The sequence below is a fragment of the Rhinoraja longicauda genome, chromosome 13 (assembly GCF_053455715.1).
Source record: "Rhinoraja longicauda isolate Sanriku21f chromosome 13, sRhiLon1.1, whole genome shotgun sequence".
NCBI lineage: Eukaryota > Metazoa > Chordata > Chondrichthyes > Rajiformes > Arhynchobatidae > Rhinoraja > Rhinoraja longicauda.
The window spans coordinates 31,836,248-31,848,691 of record NC_135965.1 but is presented as its reverse complement, the minus strand read 5'-3'; the positions used below and the strand labels follow the sequence as shown (position 1 = coordinate 31,848,691).

General features: G+C 42.3%; 1 protein-coding gene across 4 annotated transcripts in view; it reads left to right on the top strand.

The window, feature by feature from the left end:
• dgkd (diacylglycerol kinase delta) overlaps positions 1-12,444 on the top strand; it is a 121,726-nt gene that overhangs the window by 468 nt on the left and 108,814 nt on the right. The gene's annotated exons all lie outside the window — the stretch shown is intronic.

Below are 12,444 nucleotides of genomic sequence, written 5' to 3'. Positions count from 1 at the left end.
AGTCCAGACTACAGGGTATAACCAGCCCGTGTGTAAAAACCCAAGGGTCTAGTCCGGGGAACACGCACCCCTGAGCCCCCAATTCATGGGAGTAATCAGTCCAATTCCACGAATGACCATCTCTGTTCATTCCCAGAGACGAACTGGTTCATCTGTACTTTCCTTAGATTAAATCCCTGGAATTGGTCATATTTCTAAGAATCATCATTGTCTGGGTTCAATCTCTGGATCAGACTTGTGCCTGGCTCAAAAATCAGTCCCTGGGTCTATTCCATGAGTATTACATGTCTACGGACGCAGTCTTTGTGAACGATATATACCTAGATCCTATCCTGGGGCAGAAGTTGTGTCCAGATCCAATCCCTTGGAATATTTTTTCCCCCATTTGAATCTCCAGATGAGAACTTTTCTCTGAATCTTATTCAGAAAACAATTTCACATATAACTTCCCTGTATCCTGCCTGCAGTAGTGGCTTTCCTTAAATGTTACTGTGCATCGTTTCATAAGGTAGACTATCTGTGGAAAACCATTGTCATGATTTTGTGATGTTAACTGTTTATTGGATAGGACTGTGATATTGCCGGAGATTGACTGTTCTTTCAATGTTAATCTGTGGTTGTTGACCTGACTTATTGAAGAGTGATGGAGTCTTTGATCAGCTGTCACTGGTCAACCTTGTGTGTATGCGACAGGAAAATTGGCTGGGCGTCCTCCCGGAAGGTCCATTCAAACCGCAGTTTTCAAAATGTTATGCATTTAGCATGTCGTCTTATTTCTTCAAATGAATTGATTTGCCTGCCATTTCTGGGCGGTGGGGAAGATTAGAGTAGCTAAGGAAAAGGGAGTGTGCTGGGAATCGAAAATGTTGATGCACATCAGTGGGGTATGGGCTTGATGTACTGGTTAGACTTTCTCTTCCTGTCTTCTTATGTTTCAAGAAAACATCAAGGCCAACAACTTCATGTTAAGCTTGGCTGAGAAAGCAGTGTAGATCAGGTTAGATCTGTCTCCGAACATTATATTTCATGATTTTTTCAAGTCCACTTGAGAGCTGAAATAGTTCTTAAAATATTCATATCACAGGGCATGTTTAAAGGTGGGCAAGTACACAGGTAGTTCTGCTATAATGTGATAGGTGTGATACTCGGAGTGCTCATGTTATAGAACATCTGTTGTAAAATAATTGTGTCAATGGGGGAAAGGGTGGCTCAAGAATTTCTGATAACTAGCAAAGTTATTTTTCTCCCTAAAAGGACACAAAGTGCTGGAGTAACCCTGACTTTTTGGACTCGTTTCAATCCGAGACTCGTTTCAATCCTAAACGTCACCTATCCATCTTCTCCAGAGATGCTGCTTGACCTGCTTAGTTGCTCCAGCACTTTGTGTCCTTTTGTGTTTTGACCATCATCTGCAGTTCTTTGGTTCTGTTATTCTTCCCTGTAGGATTTACAAAAATAAAGTTTTAAAAAAAATAACTATGTTTAATTTTGTTACCATAAGCTAAAAATAGTAAAGGCTTCATGTTACATTGTTTAATAGAGAAATATTGTGCAAGTGTCAATAGGAACCATTGCTTGTCAATTCCAATAACTACCGGCAGTGAAACTGACAGACGGTCTTGCGGGTTAGTGTTATCTGATTACATCCATTGGGAGGTTACATGCAAACTTTTTTTAGACAACATTTTTCAATACTTGTCAGTTTCCAAAATAACTTATGCAGTTCTCTAGTTCCTAATCAAAATTGTGTGATGAAAAATTCAATGGTTCAATGGTTTCTTTCTTATCTGTACCAAGGTACCGTGAAATACGTTTTTTGCAATCAGCCCACGTAATACAAATACATCCCTAAATCATCGATCGCCTTATATCCAATTGTGGAAATGTAGACGACAGCAAAACTACCTGTCTGAATCAGTGAGAAGAAGGGTCCCAACCCAAAACATCTCCTATGTGCTATACTCTTTGGAATAGATGCATCAGAAAAAGGTGTAGATCATTGAAAGGACAGAAAGTACTGTAGTAATTCAGCAGACACAAAATGCTGGAGTAACTCAGCAGGTCAGGCAGCATTTCTGGAGAGAAGGAATGGCTGATGTTTCGGGCCGAGACTCTTCTTCAGACTGACACACGTAGTAATTCAGCAGGTCAGGCAGCATCTCTGGGGAACATGGATTGGTGACGTTTTCGAGTCCCGATCCGAACTGTCACTTATCTATGTTGTCCAGAGATGCTGCCTGACCCGCTAAGTTACTCCAGCACTTTGTGTCCTTATGTGTAAACCAGCAACTACAGTTCTTTGTTTCTACCTGTATATACATCCATTTACGTTCTAAACAACATGTACAATGTACGAGATATTACATTATTAATTGGGCTCCTCATGTTTAAGCATCTTCGTTTGGTTATACAGGACGAGAGGTGGGTGGGTGTGGTTCAATAACACCATATACAATAGAGGCCCCCTTTTGTGATTCCAGGGTGACTATTATTAAATCAGCAAGGATTTAAAGCTCACTTACAAGTCAATGGCACAGGTAAAATTGAGATGTTAAGACAAAACAGTAATATATCCCTGAATCTCATCCCTGATATAAACCGTCTCCAAATCCTCATGTGTTCATGGTTGAGTGGAACCAAGATGCTACTGTTGTACAGTTCACAGCATTTCAGCTCTTCGGAAGATCAATAGTGCTGCAATGGTCGGTCAATTTGCTCTCCCAGGTGTGAAGGAGGGTTGACTGTCTTAGCTCTACATCAGCCAGTTTTGGAGGTTATCCAGTCATGTGTCTGATATTCATTGTACATTTGGTCCACCAGCCACTCAGTCTATTTGAAGCAGCCTAGCTCCAACTTCTAGCCAGAGCGACAAGCCTGGCAAATTGGTCTCAACATTGAACTTACTATCATACCTCAAGTGATCCAGACATTGCAATCCTCAATTCCTCTGTACTCTACACCTAATCATTAGTATCGTAGCCACAACACTTGCCCAGCTCTCCTTCCCCCTTGGAGAAATCACCTGAAGCGCCCTTTGAAGGATTCCCTTCACAAAGATTTAGACAAGATGTCCCACACAACTAGTTACTCTGATATGTGTAGGAAGGAACTGCAGATTACACCGAAGATAGATACAAAATGCTGGAATAACTCGGCTGGACAGGCAGCATCTCTGGAGAGAAGGAATGGATCTCAATCCAAAAAATCACCCATTCCGTCTCTCCAGAGATGCTGCCTGCCCTGCTGAGTTACTCCAGCATTTTGTATCTACTTATTCTAATAACTCTTCACAAAATTTCTCTGAACATATTGTATGTGAATGGACTCCCAAATTCTCCATGGGTAAGTATAATGGGGCAGTGTGGGAGTGGTGCGAAAGGTGTCACCTACAATGTCGTACGAGGGCAACTAACTGTCCACTAAGACCAAGACACAGGAAATGCAAGTAAAGTAAAGCAAAGCTTTGGCCTTGTGATCTAAGCCATGAATTTGGAAAGTAGATGCTGCAGTAAGGAAAATTACATCAAACAGCAAAGTGGCTACAACAAACAAAAGAGACCAGCAGATTGTCCTGTTTCCTCACTGTGAAATTCTATGGGATCGACTGGACCTCACAGAAAGGTTGGTGAAGGCAGAAAACCTCATCACTTTTAAATGGTGCTTGGGTGTGCAGTTGAAGGGCCATGGACCAAGTGCTAGAAGATTAAATTAGGTCAACTGGGTCTTTTATCAAGGATTTGGGCAAAATAGACCTGTGTTGTAAATTTACTGTGAAAATGCACCTTAATGGAAAACAATTCTAAACAACTGATCAGCCATTGAGGTCTGGAAAAGATTAAATGATTAATGGTACCTAATAAGAACCGTGTTGAATGAAGAAGGGTTTATAGTCATGAGGGATTCAAAGAAAATGTCAAACATTTGTATTGAATCACTTGCTGTAATTCTGCTTGGTGCCAGATGACCGTTTCTTTCCATTCATATGCTTATAGTTCATCTCGGAACACTCATTCAAGGGTCCATTTAAAACAAGGATTTCCATTCGTCCGGGGTTTTTGTCGGTCCAGCGCTCTCTCCTAACACCTTGTATCCAATAAAATGTTTTCTGAAGCGCAGTCACTGTTATGGTGATAGAATGCAAGTGTGTAAAAACATCCTAATTTTGCACCAAACACCGACTAGACCTTGGATGTCTTTGATTGCAATCCAACCATAAAAAAGCAACAGAATTTATGTGTAACTTTTGTAGTACTTAAGTATGATGAGGGGCAAAGTTGAAAGGAGATGTGCGAGGCAACGTTTTTTTACACAGAAGGTGGTGAATGCCTGGAACATGCTGCCGGGGTGGTGGTTGAGGCAAATACAATAGTGGCATTTAAGAGACTTAGGATAGTCATGTGGATGTGCAAGGAATGGAGGGATATGGATTGTGTGGAGGTAGATATGGTCTTGGCATCATGTTTGATATAGACATGATGGGCTGAGCGGCCTGTTTTTATGCTGCACTGTTCTATGTTTTATGTTCTATTAATATTTTTGTGTGTTACCTGAGTCTCTGTGTCTGTGATGTTGCGGCAATTTTCATTGTACCTGTACTTCACCGCACAAATAACAATAAACATACTTGACTTGAAAATCAGAAATGAGTTTAGGGGGTTTTGGTGAAACATTTCTGGAAATTTCCATATTTCCCTATAACGTAGACGGTGGCCATTCAGCTCATTTAGTCTGCTGGCTCAAAGAGCAATCTCATTTTTCCATGAATTTTCCCTTTAACAAATTCTCCACACAACGCATCTGCACTTGGGGCAATTTACATCGGCCAATTGCCCTACTAACTTACAGCGGGCCTGCAAACTTGACGCTGATAGCAGCAGGGGATAGGATTGGGTCTGGTCTGACAGAGTTCTACTGTGCATAAGCACTGTGCTACTGTGATCATAGGTTCATAAATCGTAGGAGCAGAAATAGTCCATCGCGTCTACTCCACCATTCAATCATGGCGGTTGTATCTTTCCCTCTCAACCCCATTTTCTTGCCTTCTCCCCATAACCCGTGACACCCTTGCTAATCAAGAATCTGTCATTCTCCATCTTAAAAATACCCAATGACTTGCCCTCCTCAGATTCATCACCCTCTGACTAAAGAGGTTCCCCCTCATATCCTTTTGAAAGGTACCACCTTTTTGTCCGAGACTGTGCTCTCTAGTCCTAAATTCTCCCACTAGTGGAAACATCCTCCCCACATCCACTTTATCCAGAACTTTCACTATGTTTCAATGAGTCCCCCCTCATCCTTCTATGGAGTTTGTACGTTCTCCCGTGACCGCGTGGGTTTTCTCCGGGACACATTCCAAAGAAGTACTAGGTTGTAGGTTAATTAACTTTGGCAATATTGTCCCTCATGTGTAGGATAGTGCTAGTGCACAGGGGTCGCTGGTCGGTGTGGACTCAGTGGACCGAAGGGCCTGTTTCCACGCTGTATCTCTAAACTAAATTAAACTAAACTAATATGGGCCTAAAACTGCACACGATACTCCAAATGTTGTCTGACCAGTGCCTATTATAGCCTCAGCATTACATCCTGTTTTTATATACTAGTCCTTTTGGAATAAATGTGAACATTGCATTTGCCTTCCTTACTGCCAGTTTGTGTGAGGTTATGAGAGGTTTAAGTAATAAAGAAAAAACTGGAGACATTTTTTAGCAGTAAGTTTACTCTAAACTGAGAGTTAGAAGTAAGTGTTCTTGTCATAAGAAGCATTGGTGTTGCTGCAGGTGATGCCTTTGGGATTTGGGGTGTATGGAACTCGTTATCTGCCGAACGGTTTACATCAGCATGCACACAGCAGGGAGTGTAATAATTGGGATTTCTCATCCGGTTATTGTTGAGAGACATGACCGAACTGAGATCCAAAAATGGAGCACGACTCTCAATATTAAATGTGATGTAGAGTTCAAAATTGCTAACATAATTATATGAACAAGCAACAATGTGTTAGTATTCAGTGCAACGACATGGTACGAGAGTTTCATCTCCAATGGTCTTAAGAGACATTTAATTTATTTCTTTGAACATTCCAAGAAATTTGGATGGATGTTCTTATTTTTTTCCGCACATCCCCGACAGTGATCTTGTTTGAAGTTCAGTCAGTAGATCAGTTTTTAGGAGAGATCGTTTGAGTTTGGTCAGTACGTACAGTTTTACCGGGACAGGCCTCAAAAGATTCTTTTTTTGTCCCATATTGATGTTAAGTATGAAAGTTAGTTTCCACAAGTGGTAATGTGATCCACAGAAAGCAGACTAAAATAATTCTTCACTGCACAGGGAGGCCAAGGTTCCCTGCTCCAACTGATGACATGTGTAAAATATAGAGCCGTGTGGTTTAACCTAAATGAGCCCAACTTCCTGGTATTTCTCTGAAAATATTTAGTCTCTTGAGGGGTCCTGGCCAGCTATAAATAGCTCTCGCCGTCTGTTCTCACTAAGCATGCTGACTGATGCTGGCCAGATGGAATTCACCCGCCAGATGGAATTCAGCATGCAGACAAACAACAAAACATTCAGTTTGCTATATGTGTTTTTTTTCCTGAGGTTTGTTTAATGATTTAAAAATGTTACGCATGTATCACATCCTAACCTAAAGTTCAGGTTTGAAATTGGGACCACACTGACTTGCCCTTACATCACCTCCCCTGCGTGTGCAACGGTGTGGATGGGGGAACGGAGGGGACACTGAGGACTTTGGAGGTGCGATTGGCCTGGTTGTGGACATTTAAAGTTGGGACAAAGAAAATGACATGGAGGAGCATGAAGAGTATCAACGGGTGTGCGGGAAGAAGAGAGACGGCAGTGATTTCTGGCAGCCAAAGTAGATGGGGCAGAGGGTCAGTGGGTGCAGTTGGGAAAAGATCCAATCATGGTGGGAGGAATCTGGTCTTTGAACAGTGTCCCACTCACTTCCCACATTGTGCTTTCTTCCTGGTCCCTTGGCAATCAGCAATGGATGATCATGGCGCCAGATATTAGAATTTGAGGAATGACCCTGTTTATTCCACACTGTATTTGAGTTTAAATGGTACCATTCTTAGCCAGCATGCCCACAAAGAGAAGCCTTGTCTTTAGAGTCATAGAATCACGAAGTGTGGAAACAGGCCCTTCAGCCCAACTTTCCCACACCCACCAACGTCCCATCTACAATAGTCCCACCTGCTTGCTTTGGCCCATATAACTCTAAACCTATCCTATCCATGTACGTCTAAACTACCTCCACTGCAAATCTGAACTGCCAATTCTGCCCCTCCACCTGGCTCCTGTCATAACGGATCCCTCCTGCGCACTCTCGGCCTCCCGTTTGACTTAAGCTGAGTTTCTCACAGCACATCTGTCTTCACTGTGATCATCTGTTCCTCCTTCCTGATGCCACCTGCCTCTGGCCTCGCTTCACCCGCTGAAACTTTCACACATGCCTTTGAAACCTACAGACTTAACTCCTCTGACATCCCTGCCAGGCATTCTGCCCCCACAAGAAACCTGAGCTCCCCCAGCGTTCTTCTGCCCCTTGGTGTGCCCTGTCCTGCCTTCGTCTCCTTGGTACCCAGTCTGCCATCAACTCATACTTTAAATATCCTCACATCCTTCCCATCCTATCGTGATTTTGCTGTCCTGACATTAACTAAGCTACATAAAATGCAAGTTGTTGTTGATATAATGTTTGTATGAGCACATCATGTACTAAGTTGTTTCACTGAATTCCCCTATAAATAAGTGGAATTTATTTTTACACAAAATCTCCGATTACCATTAGCAATGGATGCATGCATGCTCCATTAGGTGCTTTTAACATAAGGCCTGTATTTTGATATGCATCATGTGCAATCAATCTTTTCTACTGATACCATCTGCATATTTATGTTACATGTTGTTTGAATATTAATACTGGGTGACTTGATGTGTCATTTACTTGTGCCAAATTAGTTGTATGTTTGCACATGACATGGCAATTCTATACTTGCGATCTGTTTTGTTGCCTGTTCATTGATATGAGATATCCTCCAGTACATTGAAGCTGGGTCCTCGTTCTTGATTGATTGATACTTTATTATTTACTGTAAACTTGCATCTGAAATGCCGTGTGATGTGACCTGTGCCACTTGGCATATATGTGACTTGCTACCTATGTATTTAAAGTGAGCAAACAACAAAGTACTTGAAGAACTCGGCAGTACAGGCTGCATCCGTGGAGGGAAATTGGGACCCTTCTTCAAAAGTATGAAGGGTCCCAATCGGAAACATCGTCTGTCCCTTTCCCTTCCTCAGAGACTGCCTGGACTGCTGAGTTCCACCAGCACATTGTTTTTAGAAGATTACAGCATCTACAGTGTCTTGTGTGTCTATATATTTACATTTGGCATACCACCTTTAAGTAACGTGTTAATATTTTGGTGTGATATCTCATCTGTATATAACATCACAAAATATATTTGATTTATATGATGAAGATTATACATTAAAAAAATATGATGTACAATCTTTTTATGAACGAGTATTTGCCATCTGTGCAGATGTAGGTAATGTGTTTGGACAATTAACGTGACATGCAGTCCCAATTTGTGCATCTTAGCTTAGCATTCTATATCTTATGTCTTATGTTTATAAGTGATGTGCTTTCCTTATGTGATGTTCCTTCTTTAATTGTGAGATACATACTATTCATTTATTTACACTTGATGAGTTATCACAGTATTTTATACAGGCATGCTGCCAATATGTTTATACGTGACTTGGGTCTGTATATTGACACAAGGATGTGGCGTCCATAAATTCACAAGTGACGTACGACTCTCTGTTTGCACAGGATATGCTAAAAGGAGATATTTATGCGCGATGTGGTATGAACTATATATTTTCATATGGCATTCCAATCTATGTTAAATTATGATGATCCATGAGCGTATTCGCACCATTAATTACAGTGGATAATTACATATATTGAAACTATCTGCGTGACCTGTGAGAAGCATGCAATCAAGCATGTTTCTTACTCACAAGACACACAAAGGCAGCCACATTAAAATAGATTATATTTTAATGTGACTGCCTTTGTGTGCCTTGTGAGTAAGTAACATGCTTGTTTGCATGCTTCTCACTATTTCATTTCCTGCAATGCATAATAATAATTGTGATATAAGGCCGAAACACCCAGTGACGTTGAGGTACACAATTGAAGATGTGTCTGAATGGTAGCAACATTACCTTGTGGTCACCGCCAAGAACAACACCAGTCAATTGTAGTGCAAACCTTAGGGATTGTAACATCTAGTCCTACTAATCAATCTAAAAATATGATATGCTATCTGTTCGACATATGAACAATTTATATTTGCATTTAATAACGTCCAAAATAGAGAGAGAATAGAATGCCAGCCTGGTGATTGAAAGATACTGCATGGAAACAGGCCCTTCGGCCCACCGAGTCCATGCCGACCATTGATCACCCGTTTCACACAAGTTCTATGTTATACCACTGTCATATCCACTCCATACACACAAGGGGCAATTTACACAGGCTAATTAACTTGTAAACTCCCATGTCTTTGGGATGTGGGAGAGAATGTGTAAACTCCATACAGACAGCACCCGGGGTCAGGATTGAACCTGGGTCTCTGGCGATGTGCGTCAGCAGTTTTATCTGCTGTGGCACTGTGCAGCCCTGATGGTTGCCCAGTATGCTGTAACTTCTAAAACAATAATTCCATTGGAGCTGAGCACACTTATCTAATATGGTGTGATTTTACTGAAATAAAAACCACATTAAGTGTGAGCATTTTCTAGGCTGGTGCTTGATTTGGCAGAGTGTGGCAAATGGACATTTTAACCAACACACTCCGCACTCTACAGGCAGTTACAACATCCAGCATCTCCTCACCTGTGCACCGTGTAATCCTCATTCAATCATCCTTCCAGTCTGTAACTAAATGAAGAATTAAATGGAAGCATTTCTGGAAAACAGATTGTTTCTTGGAAGGTTTACCTGCTCACTAAAATAGAAGGAACCTGATTGTGTAGTTTAGTTTAGAGATACAGCGCAGAAAGTTTGAAACAGGCCCTTCGGCCCACCGAGCCCGCACCGACAAGCGATTCCCGCACATTAACACTAGCCTACACACACTTACATATACACCAAGCAACCTATATACTTGTACGTCTTTGGAGTGTGGGAGGAATCCAAAGATCTCGGAGAAAACCCACGCGGTCATGGGGAGAACGTACAAACTCCATACAGACAGCATCCATATTCGGGATTGAACCTGGGTCTCGAGTGCTGCAAGCACAGTAAGGCAGCAACTCTACCGCCGCGCCACCGATTGTTTACAAGCATTTGCACAGTAGCTCCAGCTCAGCTGCAGACTCCACGTTGATTACAGAGGCATGAGGCAGGAGCTGGCCAAAATTGACTGGAAGGAGGCCCTAGCAGGGAAGACGGTAGAACTGCAATGGCAGGTATTCCTGGGAATAATGCAGAGGTTGCAGGATCAATTTATCCCAAAGAGGCGGAAAGACTCTAAGGGGAGTAAGAGACACCTGTGGCTGACAAGGGAAGTCAAGAACAGCATAAAAATTAAGGAGAGGAAGTATAACAGCAAAGAAGAGTTGGAAGACAGAGGATTGGGACTCTTTTAAAGAGCAACAAAAGTTAACTAAAAAGGCAATACGGGGAGAAAAGATGAGGTACGAGGGTAAACTAGCCAATAATATAAAGGAGGATAGCAAAAGTTTTTTTAGGTACGTGAAGAGGAAAAAAATAGTCAAGGCAAATGTGGGTCCCTTGAATACAGAAGCAGGGGAATTTATTATGGGGAACAAAGAAATGGCAGACGAGTTAAACCGTTACTTTGGATCTGTCTTCACTGAGGAAGATACACACAATCTCCCAAATGTTCTAGGGGCCGGAGAACCTAGGGTGATGGAGGAACTGAAGGAAATCCACATTAGGCAGGAAATTGTTTTGGGTAGACTGATGGGACTGAAGGCTGATAAATCCCCAGGGCCTGATGGTCTGCATCCCAGGGTACTTAAGGAGGTGACTCTAGAAATAGTGGAAGCATTGGAGATCATTTTTCAATGTTCTAAAGATTCAGGATCAGTTCCTGTGGATTGGAGGATAGCAAATGTTATCCCACTTTTTAAGAAAGGAGGGAGAGAGAAAACGGGTGATTATAGACCAGTTAGTCTGACATCAGTGGTGGGGAAGATGCTGGCGTCAATTATAAAAGACGAAATTGCTGAGCATTTGGATAGCAGTAACAGGATCATTCCGAGTCAGCATGGATTTACGAAGGGGAAATCATGCTTGACAAATCTACTGGAATTTTTTGAGGATGTAACTAGGAAAATTGACAGGGGAGAGTCAGTGGATGTGGTGTACCTCGACTTTCAGAAAGCCTTCGACAAGGTCCCACATAGGAGATTAGTGGGCAAATTTAGAGCACATGGTATTGGGGGTAAGGTACTGACATGGATAGAAAATTGGTTGACAGACAGAAAGCAAAGAGTGGGGATAAATGGGTCCCTTTGGGAATGGCAGGCAGTGACCAGTGGGGTACCGCAAGGTATGGCGCTGGGGCCCCAGCTATTTACGATATACATTAATGACAGATGAAGGGATTAAAAGTACCATTAGCAAATTTGCAGATGATACTAAGCTGGGGGGTAGTGTGAATTGTGAGGAAGATGCAATAAGGCTGCAGGGTGACTTGGACAGGTTGTGTGAGTGGGCGGATGGATACATGGCAGATGCAGTTTAATGTAGATAAGTGTGAGGTTATTCACTTTGGAAGTAAGAATAGAAAGGCAGATTATTATCTGAATGGTGTCAAGTTAGGAAGAGGGGATGTTCAACGAGATCTGGGTGTCCTGGTGCATCAGTCACTGAAAGGAAGCATGCAGGTACAGCAGGCAGTGGAAAGCCAATGGAATGTTGGCCTTCGTAACAAGAGGAGTTGAGTATAGGAGCAAAGAGGTCCTTCTACAGTTGTACCGGGCCCTGGTGAGACCGCACCTGGAGTACTGTGTGCAGTTTTGGTCTCCAAATTTGAGGAAGGATATTCTTGCTATTGAGGGCGTGCAGCGTAGGTTCACTAGGTTAATTCCCGGAATGGCGGGGCTGTCGTATGTTGAAAGGCTGGAGCAATTAGGCTTGTATACACTGGAATTTAGAAGGATGAGGGGGGGATCTTATTGAAACATATAAGATAATTAGGGGATTGGGCACATTAGAGGCAGGAAACATGTTCCCAATGTTGGGGGAGTCCAGAACAAGGGGCCACAGTTTAAGAATAAGGGGTAGGCCATTTAGAACGGAGATGAGGAAGAACATTTTCAGTCAGAGAGTGGTGAAGGTGTGGAATTCTCTGCCTCAGAAGGCAGTGGAGGCCAGTTCGT